At 41.6% G+C, this 11529-nt stretch overlaps 1 pseudogene; it reads left to right on the top strand.

The window, feature by feature from the left end:
• Positions 1 to 10561: 10561 nt before the first annotated feature.
• On the top strand, positions 10562 to 11165 carry LOC132025472 (large ribosomal subunit protein uL22-like; annotated as a pseudogene).
• Positions 11166 to 11529: the final 364 nt, after the last annotated feature.

Below are 11529 nucleotides of genomic sequence, written 5' to 3'. Positions count from 1 at the left end.
GATGAAAAAATGCCAAGTCTTCCCAAGGATAATGTTTTCACAGATCCTCACATGGCTATTGACGGTGTCAGTCAAGCAGCTGCTAACGCATCTGGATTTGAGTGTGAGATAGTAAGAAAACCAAGATGGACTATCAAGGACCTACAAAAATTACTTTCCATCTGTCTCCACTCCTCGTCCTCTAAAACAATATGTAGTGCAGTTTGGTGGGACCCTGTAAAAAGGTAGGGGAGAAGAATGAATGACTTCTGCAATTTCTTCAACTTCCCCTACTGTAAATTCCAGTGTTTGGGAAATTTTGTGTGATGATTATTTTTGTAGCCAATAACATACACATTGTACAAAACTTAAAAGAATTTAAAGGATCTATAGAAAAAGTCTCCCCCTCCCCAATCCATTTCCCTTAATACCTTTTTTATCCGAGGGCCAATGGCACCGAGCGCTGTTCTAGATCCTGAGGATAGAGCAGTGAATGAAACAGAATCTCTGTCCTTACTGGGCTACATTCTAGTGTGGAGAGACACAAAGCAGCTTTGGGTACTGAAAAATCCCATAAGAAAAATAAAATAACCGAAGAAGAACCAGCTTTTGAGGCTCTCCAGGTGAGTATGGTCAGCTCTGTCAATTGTTGCCAAAAGGTGAAGTATGGAGTAGGATATAGTGATGGTCTTCCCATGGGAGGATGGTTGGTGACCTTGACAGTGGGTGAAAGACTGAATGGGAAGTGAGACAGTGGGGACAATGTCAGCTCACTCGAGAGGCTTGCTGTGAGGGGACAGAAAATGGGACAGTGGCTGGAATATTGTTGCATGGGTTAAATCAAGCAGAGCGTAAACTGCGCTGAGCCCAGTGCCTGGTACAGAACAAGCACATCCCTATTCTTTTTTTTTTTTTTTTTTTTTTTTTTTTTTTTTTAAATCATTGTGATTTTATTTTTATTTTTTTTAAAGATTTCATTTATTTATTTGACAGAGATCACAAGTAGGCAGAGAGGCACGCAGAGAGAGAGAGAGAGGAGGAGGAGGAGGAAGCAGGCTCCCTGCTGAGCACGGAGCCCGATGTGGGACTTGATCCCAGGATCCTGGGATCATGACCTGAGCCGAAGGCAGAGGCTTTAGCCCACTGAGCCACCCAGGCGCCCAAGCACATCCCTATTCTGAGCGTATTTCTTACCCCTAGTCTCTGCTGTCTGTTCAGAGTCCTTTTTCTCCTAAAAATGTTTTCAATCTGTGATTGTCTTATATTAGTCCTGAGAAATGCACAGTCACTCAGAGGATTATCCACAGTTACATACTCTCTGGATAGAAGACACATTTCCAGCAATTGTAAATGGAGAGGCTTTGTGTTTCAAGTGACCCATCAGGGTGCACTTGGTGCTGGCAGGATGAGGGGCCATGACTGTCTCTTTCAGCCTGGAAGAGGGCTTTGGAGGAGCTGGAAAACACCAGATTTCAGCCGGTAAATGATCCTTCTCCTTCTGTTTGTGGCTCTGTCTCACGACCACCTGGATCGTAGCGCGGATGTGAGAGCACCCAGAGAATTTGTGGGCTCAAGACAGGTTTTCTGGTATTTCCATATTTTCCTGGGACCGTTTGGAAGAGGTGGCATTGGCGTGTTTGTGGTTGGTTTGCTTTTGGTCTTTTGTTTGCTGTCTGCCAAACAGACATGTCCCCAGTTGTCACCATTTATGAACACTTGTATGGCCAAAGATTAGCCACAGGGATAAAAAGGCAAAGCAATCTGGGTAGCTTACAATCAACACAAACTACACTAGCAGAGGGGAAAGAGGGCTGACAGGGCTCCTCCCAGAGTCACTGGGATCCTGTCCCTCAAGGCACCAGCTCCTGTTCCAAGCACTAGATCCAAACTGGTTCCCAAACGCGGGCCCACATGCCAAAGGTCAGTCCTGTTAAAGAACCAGCAAATCCCAGATTTTCAATAAATGCATCTATTTTGTACCCAGCTGAGTAGCTTTTGTTCTGGGAGGAGAAGAACATTCCTTCTCATCTTCAAGGTGACAGCGTCAGACCAGACCCTTCTGTTTCTCCACCCGTCAGCTGAAAGGCAGCATCCTGAAGCCACTCCTCTTGGAACTGTTGCTTCTTCATGCCGTCCCCGGTGCGCGCTCTAGAACAGTCTCCTTTCCTGAGATCGTGCGGTGTACATTCGTTGTGGAACACCACGTATTTGGGACCGCACTCAGCCGTCGCCTTGTATCGACATAGTTTCAATGCATTGACCCACAGGGATCTTAGATTTGCAGCAGCCGGGGGAGGCAACAACTCGGTGCTAAAGCACAGGTTGTGTGCTGAGAACACTGGTGAGACTGAGCCAGTTTGCGGAGGCTCTTTCTTGCTCGTCACAGTTGTCACCTACGCTGACAAAGTCAGAAGTCGCTTTCCAAGCCAGCCTGGTTTTACAAATGGGCCTCCCTAGCAGCACAGCATCGCCACGTCGGTCATGACATCCTTCGCTCTCTGATCTCCCTGCTTCCTCTAAGGAATCGGTTCTGCAAGACAAGCTTAGCTCCCGGCCCCTAGAAATCTCACCACAAAGTCTATGTCCGTCCTCTTTTTCCACTCACTGAAGCCCTTTCATCAGCGTGATGTTTTTCTTAAGCCTCTGTTTCTCTGCAAAGATTTATCTTATGGTTCAGCTCTCTAAAACATTAAAAAAAAAAAAGAAGAAGAAAAGTAAAAGAGCCAAGAGCAGGGGAAATGGGTGGGGAGAGGATGCAGACGCTGTCCTGCACTGCTTTCAGGATGCTGCATTTGGGCTTTTAATCCGGCTGCTGTCAAGCTCCATTAGCCGATTTGAACATCAGCCTCCCACCTTTGGGGCCTGGCCTCCCGTCAGCCCTGACTGGGAGGAGCTCAGTGTTTGAGGTCAGTAGCTAAGATGAGAGACAAGTTGGGTGCTGCAAAGAGCCCTCACTCCCTGTCCCCACAGCCCAGTCTCCTTTCATTCCCTATGGGGCAAGGGTTGGAGGAGGGCATTGATTCCCCCACGTGCAAGCATTGGAAAAGCCCTTTGCAAATAGCACAATAGGAGACAAGGCTAAGCCTCCAAAACCTTTGCATTCCTGTGAAAAGAGATTGCCTCTTTCTGGGAAACACATGCTGGAGGAGGATAGCATATCCACACCCACTGAAGTGGTAGAAGTCATTCCAAAGGGTCCTGGGGGTCACCAGGTGACAGATGGGCTACACAGCCAGCCTTCACCTTTGGCCTCTGATGTGGCTTTGGTGGATCCGAGCAGTATTTGGACTCTTGCCTTAGGGGCCAGGCAGCAAGTTTCTGGGGAGGTAACATTCTCTTTGCATTTGATAGAAAGTAGAAACCAGTATCCCAAGAAGAATCTATGAGGGGAGGGGAAGGTGTTTGTTTCTCAAGCTGAAATGAACACTTTTGTGGTCATCAGGCAGAAAATAATAAGCGCCCAGCTCTGCAAGTTATTACACCGGATCTGAAACCAGTGTGTGTGTGCGTGTGTGTGTGTGTGCGCACGCCTTTAGTGTAAAGCAGTGTAAAAAAAGGATTTGCTTTCAGCAACTCTTGAAAATTCTATGAAAAAAACAGATTGAAAATAAAACTCAAATCATTGTTGGTAGGGAAAACAAATGGATAGATTCTGTGTTTAACCCTGTGTTGTCCCCACAGTTAATTATTTCAGTAAATGCCGCCTCTTTGAGGAAAGCTCCAAGTTTATGAAGAAGTTTGTTTGCCGAATTGGGTATTGAATTTGGAATTTTAATGTCTTTGTTATTTAATTAGAAATTTTGAAACAAGATGGGATTGGGAGGGAGACAAAACCATAAGTGACTCTTAATCTCACAAAACAAACTAAGGGTTGCTGGGGGGAGAGGAATTGGGAGAAGGAGGGTGGGGTTATGGACATTGGGGAGGGTATGTGCTATCGTGAGTGCTGTGAAGTGTGTAAACCTGGCGATTCACAGACCTGTACCTCAAGGGATAAAAGTATATTATATGTTTATAAAAAATAAAAAATGTAAAAAAAAAAGAAATTTTGATGTATTTTTTTATGGAATTTGGCATTACAATGAATTTGCAAAACAAGTCGTATGGTTCTTTTTAGTACCTACAGTTCGTTTTCGTGATACAAATCCAACACACTCATTTTTTGAAATGGTTAGTTGTGCTTCATTAAGTTTAGCAAAACTCTTCCCAATATTGTGTGTAGAGTCAGTGGACAAATCGATGTAGCGTGGGAGGCTTGAAACACGGGCAGACAGAATGGCCTGTTAAGAGAGGGGAGGTTACCTCTTGGGAGGTAATATGCCATGAAAATCTTGGATGGGAAGTAGCGAAGGAAGGATGGAAGTAGCTGTAAATGTCCAGATGACAATGAGCAGATCACCTGGGATGTGAGAGCCTTGGAGAGCAGTTCTGACCCAAGTCCAGGGACTGAGGGTTCTTTCCTGGACGGCGGTGATAGCAGTGGGAGAGCAGTGCCAACCTTCTGGAGGAACAAGGGCAGCCGCCTCTACCAGATAAGAAGCAGGAGACGGCAGTGAATTTATATGGTCGATTTTAAACTCTACCTTCTGGTATAAAAAGAAAACATTGACGGACGAGTGTTGCCCACCTTGGGCCAAACAAACAATGCTCTGGACGTGGGCGGCTACGGCAAGACTGAGCACTGTCCCCACGGCGGTGTCTAGAACAGCCATCACGATTCCCTGTGTCTTCACATGGTTTGCCTGTTGTTAGAACACCATCTCTTCCCTTGTGCCCTTCTACCTGCTTACAGATATGCTATATAAAGTCTCTAGGGGGGCACATCCTTTTTTTGTTGTTGTGAAGTTGCTGTCCTTTATGTGTTTTTCTTTCCAGATGCACTGAGGTATAAATGACAAATCCACACTCATGTATTTTTATATGTACAAGGTGATGGTTTAATATGTCTTGTGAAATGATTGCCACAATCAGGTTAATAAATATAGCCCTCATCTCACAGAGTTACCTGTGTGTGTGTGTGTGTGTGTGTGTGTGTGCACGCGCGCGCACGCGCACACACGTGAAGTGAGAATATTGAAGGTCTTCTTTTTTTTTATTTATCAGAGAGAGAGAGGGGGAGAGAGCAAGCACAGGCAGACAGAATGTCAGGCAGAGGCAGAGGGAGAAGCAGGCTCCCTGCTGAGCAAGGAGCCCGATGCAGGACTCGATCCCAGGAACCTGAGCCGAAGGCAGCTGCTTAACCAACTGAGCCACCCAGGCGTCCCAAAGGTCTACTTTCTTAGCAAATTTCAAGTATCCAATACAGCATTATTCATCAGAGTGACCGTGCTGTTTTTTGGATTCCTCCAAACTTATTCTTATAACTAAAGACTTGTACACGTTGACCAGCATCTCCCCTTCTCTCCTGCTCCTCAGCCGCTCGCAACCACCATTCTACTCTCTTTCTGAGTTCAGCTTTTTTAGATTTCACTGTAAGTGGTATCATGCAGTATTTGTCTTTCTTTGTCTGGCTTATTTCACTTAACATAGTGTTCTCAAGGCCCATCCATTTTTTCTTTTTTTTTTTAAACGGCGGGATTTCCTTTCTCATGGCTGAATAGTATTCATACATTAAATATACGACATACATTACATCTCCTTTATCCACTCACCTGTTGACAGACACTTAGGTTGTCTCCATATCTTGGATATTGTGAGTAAGACTGCTGTAAACACGGCACTGCAGAAACTTGTGACATAATGATTTTCTTTCCTTTGGATACATACTCAGAAGTGGGATTGGTCATTGTATGGTAGTTCTATCCTTAATTTTTTGCAGAACCTTCATTCTGTTTTCCAGAGCAGCTGCACCAATTTACATTCCCACCAATAGCGCACAAGTGTTCCCTTTGCTCCACATTTTCACCAACACTTGTTATTTCCTATATTTTTGATAAAAACCATCCTAATAGGTATGAGATGATACCTCAATGTGGTTTTGTTTCCATTTCCCTGATGACAGGTGATGCTGAGCACCTTTTCATGTACCTGTTATCCATTTCTATGGTCTTCTTTGGAAAAGTGTTTATTCAAGTCTTTTGCCCATTTTTAATGGAATTTTGTTTTGTTTTGTTTGTTTTTTGCTATTGAGTTCTGTAAGTTCCTTAGGTATTTTGGATATTAACCCCATATCAAATACAAGGTTGTAAATATATTCTGCCATTCCGTAAGCTGCCTTTTCATTTTGATCTTGGTTTCCCTGGCAGTGCAGAAACTTTAATTTCATTTAGTTCCACTTTTATTTTGCTTTTTTTGTTTGTGCTTTTGGTGACATATCCAATAAATTATTGCCAAGACCAGTGTTAGGAAGCTTTCCCCCTGTTTTTTTCTAGAAGTTTCACCATTTCAAGCTTTATCTTTTAGTTTTTAATCATTTCTGGTTAGTTTTGTAAGATCGGGGTTCAGTGTTACACTTTTGCATGTGGATTTACAGTTTTCCCAACACCATTTATTAAAGAGACTGTTCTATCCCCTATTGCATGTTCTTGGAGTCCTTTCAAAGATTATATATGCATGGGTTTATCTCTGGGCTCTAAAATTTGTTATTCTGGTCTAGGTCTTTTTTTATGTCAATACCATACTGTTTTAGTTATTACAGTTTGTGTGATACTTCCAGGCTTGTTCTTTTTCCAGATTGCTTTAGCTGTTTGGGTTTTTTTGTGGTTCCATATGAATTTTGGAATTTAATATTTTTTTCTATTCCTGTAGAAAATGCCATTGGAATTTTTATAGAGATTGCATTGAATCTGTAGATCACTTTGGGTAGTGTAGACATTTTAACAATATTAATTCTTCCAATCAGTAAACATGGGCTACCTTTCCATTTGTTTGTAATTTCTTCAATTTCTTTCTTCAGTGTCTTGTAGATTTCATCATACAGATCTTTTGCCTCCTTCTTAAATTTAATTCTAAGTACTTTTTTGTATGTTTGTTTTTGATGCTATTGTACCTGGGACTGTTTTCTTGACTTCTCTTTCTAATGGTTTGTTGTTGGTATATAGAAATGCAACTGATTTTTGCATGTTCATTTTTTATCTTGCTACTTTACTAAATTTATTAGTTCCATCAATTTTCTGATGGAATCTTTAGATTTTTCTGTATAATATCATGTCATCTGTAAATGGAAACAGTTTTACTTCTTCCTTTCCAATTTGGATGCCTTTATCTCCTTCTGTAGTCTAATTGCTCTGGCTGGGACTTCTAGGACTGTGCTGAATAGAAGGGGGGGAGAATGGGCGTCCTTGTCTTCTTCCTGAGATCAGCATTATTCTGATACCAAAGCCAGATAAGGACATTACAAAAAAAAAAGAAAACTACACGCCAATATCCCTGATTTCTTTGAAGAAATCATCAACAAAATACTAGAAGCAGAATTCAACAGCACATTAAAGGCACCATACACCATGATTAAGTTGGATTGGTCTTTTGGATGTAAGGATGGTTCAACAGACACAAGGCAATAAATACAAATATCATGTTAACAAAATGAGACAAAAATCATGTGATCATTTTAATAGAAATCACTTGGCAAAATCAGCATCCTCTCATGATAGAAACTCTTAACAAATTAGTTATAGAAGAAATGTACCTCAACATAAGAAAGGCCATATAGGACAAGCTCAAAACTAACATCATACTCAACGGGAAAAGCTCTAAGTTCCACTAAGATCAGGACGAAGACCAATATTACATTTTTTTTTTTTTAATTTGACAGACAGAGACCACAAGTAGGCAGAGAGGCAGGTGGGGGGGTGGGTGAGGGAAGCAGGCTCCCTGCTGAGCAGAGAGCCCAATGTGGGTCTCGATCCCAGGACCCTGAGATCATGACTTGAGCTGAAGGCAGAGGCTTTAACCCACTGAGCCACCCAGGTGCCCCCCAATATTACATTTTTGATGGCAAAGAGAGACTTAGTGTCAATGATGAGCTCCTAGGTCTATTGGGATCTTTTGTATAACTTGAGTAAGTCACTTATATACTCTATCTCATGTGCGAAATGGACTAATGTGAATTAATTGCTAAATGTATAATTGTGTTGGAAAAGATAAATAAGCTAGTATCTTGCCTATGTTTTAGCTGACTAAAAATAGACCAAAGGCCAACTAATTCCATTTCTTTAAATGGCCCTCCTATAGTTTAATATTTTACAGAAGTTGCAGGAACCAGTTATAGAGAGAGGATACAAATATGAATATGAAATTGCTATCTGTTCATTTACTGAATTATCTTATAGCTCTTTTGTGAATTTCTAGTTAAGAACTGATTCACCCTTAAATGTCTTCTGGAGGCCCATGTTGACATGGAAATTGGATGTCAACTTTGCTTTCTATGTAAATACAGATGCCCCACAGCTCTCTGGGTTTGGTGGAACATTTAGGGTATGGGCATTGGTACTCTGTCCCCATATAGCCACAGACACTTTCTTAATTCCCACTTTGCTGTAACCCGTTATTTTAATTCAATGATGAGAAAGTACTTGGCTATGTTTATAGTGTTCTTCAGCACATTGTTTTAGTGAGTCATATTTGTATCCTCCTAAGGGAAGAGGCTGACCATGGCAGTCTTGAAAGTAGCTGTAAAGAGGTTAGGGAATCTCACGCATCAGCCAGGCTACAGGGGCAGACGAGAGGAGCTCAGTAATTCCTGATTGCCGTGGATAATTTTTTCTTTGATATAGTCTTATTGATGTTTACCAAAAAGTCAGTATTTTCACCCAATAGAAGTCCTTCCAGATTAAAACAACACATTCACATATGCAGCTGAAGCACTTCAACTTCTGACAAGGGCAGAGTAAGCTGTTTATCAAAACTTTTAGGGGCGCCTGGGTGGCTCAGTGGGTTAAGCCTCTGCCTTCAGCTCAGGTCATGATCTCAGGGTCCTGGGATCAAGCCAGGCTCTCTGCTCAGCTCTCTGCTCAGCAGGGAGCCTGCTTTCCCCCTCTCTCTGCCTGCCTCTCTGCCTACTTGTGATCTCTCTCTGTCAAATAAATGAATAAAATCTTTAAAAAAACCTTTTAGATAACTAAGAGTTTTGAGACAATGTTTAAAATCATCTTAAAAGCATCAAAGAGCCAACAAGGTCATAAGGAATTACTAGCTCTAAGCCTCAAGAGAAGATAGAAATTCACACTGATGAGCCTTACATTTGGGGCCACTGGGGGGCATTTGGTAATCAAATACTGGAACTTATGTTTCACCCAAGTTATGGATGCTAGGAAACAACCTCCTGCCTCGGGTTGGGAGTCTAAAGGACTTCTACTGGAGGGTAGCGTGAATGGGGGTGGAGGAGTACTTGTACTTGAATGTGGGCTAGATTTGGTAACTCACTTCCAACGTGTAGGGTGTGGCCAAAGTGATGCTCTTTTGCCACTCATCCTGGGTTTCTTTACACCATGGTCATCTCAGGGGCTCATCATACTTAGTGGTGAAAATTCTGAAGTTTTGCTTACATGTTCATATGTGAAAAATGTCATTATAGCTCAAAAATACATGAAGCAAAAACTGATGGAATCGAAGGGAAAAAATAGACAATTTAACAGCAAATGTTGGAGACTTTAATTTCTTTTTTAATTTTTTAAAGTAAGCTCTTTTTAAATTTTTTTATAGTGGGGCTTCAACTCATGACCCTGGGATCTCAAGAGTCACAAGAGCCAGCCCCATGCCCCGAAAAGAAAGTCTTTAATCAATAATCTAAGCTTCCACCTCAAGAATCTAAGGGAAAAGGAGTAAAATAAACCTAAAACAAGAAGAAAGGATATAATTAAGACAAGAAGAAGTCAATAAAATTGAAAATACACTGTTTCTTTGAAAATATTGATAAAATTAATGAACCTTTGGCAAGACTGGCAAAAAGACAAAAAGGAGGGTGGACCAATGTTCCAGGAACATGACACTGCAGATGTCAAAGGAAGAAAAAGGGAATACAATAAGCCCGTCTACACACCTAAATGTGACAACTTAGAGGAAATGTCAGTTCTTTACAAAATACAAAGTACCACCTCTCACCCAGTCTGAAATAGACAATTTGAATCACCCTATAACTGTTAAGAAAATCAAACTTATAATTTCAAGTTTTCTAAAAGGCCCAGGCCCAGAAAGATTCACCAGACAAGTCTACCAAACATTTAAATGAGCCTTAACATCAAATCTACCTAATCTCTTCCAGAAAATAGTAAAGGAGGGAACACTTTCCAATATATTTAATGAACCTAGTATTACTCTGATACCAAAACCAGACAAAGATAGTACAAATAAAGAAAACCACTGACCAATATCTCTTGTGAATACAGATGCAAGAAATGCTCAACAAAATGTTAGCAAATAGAATTTAGCAATACATAAAAAGAATTATATACCATGACCAAGAAGGTTTTATTCCAGGGAAGCAAGGCTGGTTTAATTTTCAAAAAGCAATGGACACATCCACCATATTAACAGGCTAAAATAGAAAAATCACATGCTTCTATAACCTAATGTAAAAGCACTCAACAAAATTCCACACCCATTTATCACAAACATTTTCACAAAAATAGGAATAGAAGCTCTTCCTCTCAGCGGCCTGGGGTGACCTCTGAAAATGGTTCGCTATTTGCTTAACCCGAAAAACCCTACGAAATCATGCAAGTCAAGAGGTTCAAATCTCCGTGTTCACTTTAAGAACACACGTGAAACTGCCCAGGCCATTAAGGGTATGCATATCTGAAAAGCCACCAAGTATCTGAAAGACATCACTTGCAGAAGCAGTGTGTGACCTTCCGTCGCTACAATGGTGGAGTTGGTAGGTGTGCCCAGGCCAAACAGTGGGGCTGGACACAAGGTCGGTGGCCCAAGAATAGTGCTGAATTTTTATTGCACATGCTTAAAAACGCAGAGAGTAATGCTGAACTTAAGGGTTTAGATGTCGATTCTCTGGCCATTGAGCACATTCAGGTGAACAAAGCCCCCAAGATGTGGCGTAGGACTTACAGGGCTCATGGTTGCATTAACCCATACATGAGCTCTCCCTGCCACATTGAGATGATCCTTACTGAAAAAGAGCAGATTGTTCCCAAACCAGAAGAGGAGGTTGCACAGAAGAAAAAGATATCCCAGAAGAAACTGAAGAAACAAAAACTTATGGCCCGGGAGTAAATTTGCACAGAAAAAATGCAAATTTAAAAAAAACTAGGAAGGGCGCCTGGGTGGCTCGGTGGGTTAGGCCACTGCCTTCGGCTCAGGTCATGATCTGAGGGTCCTAGGATCGAGTCCCGCATCAGGCTCTCTGCTCAGCAGGGAGCCTGCTTCCTCCTCTCTCTCTCTGCCTGCCTCTCTGCCTACTTGTGATCTCTGTCAAATAAATAAATAAATAAATCTTTAAAAAAAAAAGGAATAGAAGAAAATTTTCTCAACTTGATACCTACAGTTAGAAGGAAAAATTGTGAATGTGATATCTACAGCTAATTTATATTTAATGATGAAAGGCTCAATATTTCTCCATAATATCAAAATGCTGGCAAGGCTCTTGTAGATATAGAG

The sequence above is a fragment of the Mustela nigripes genome, chromosome 10 (genome assembly GCF_022355385.1).
Source record: "Mustela nigripes isolate SB6536 chromosome 10, MUSNIG.SB6536, whole genome shotgun sequence".
Taxonomy (NCBI): Eukaryota; Metazoa; Chordata; class Mammalia; order Carnivora; family Mustelidae; genus Mustela; species Mustela nigripes.
The sequence above is the reverse complement of the archived record's forward strand: the minus strand, read 5'-3'. Positions and strand labels throughout refer to the sequence as shown.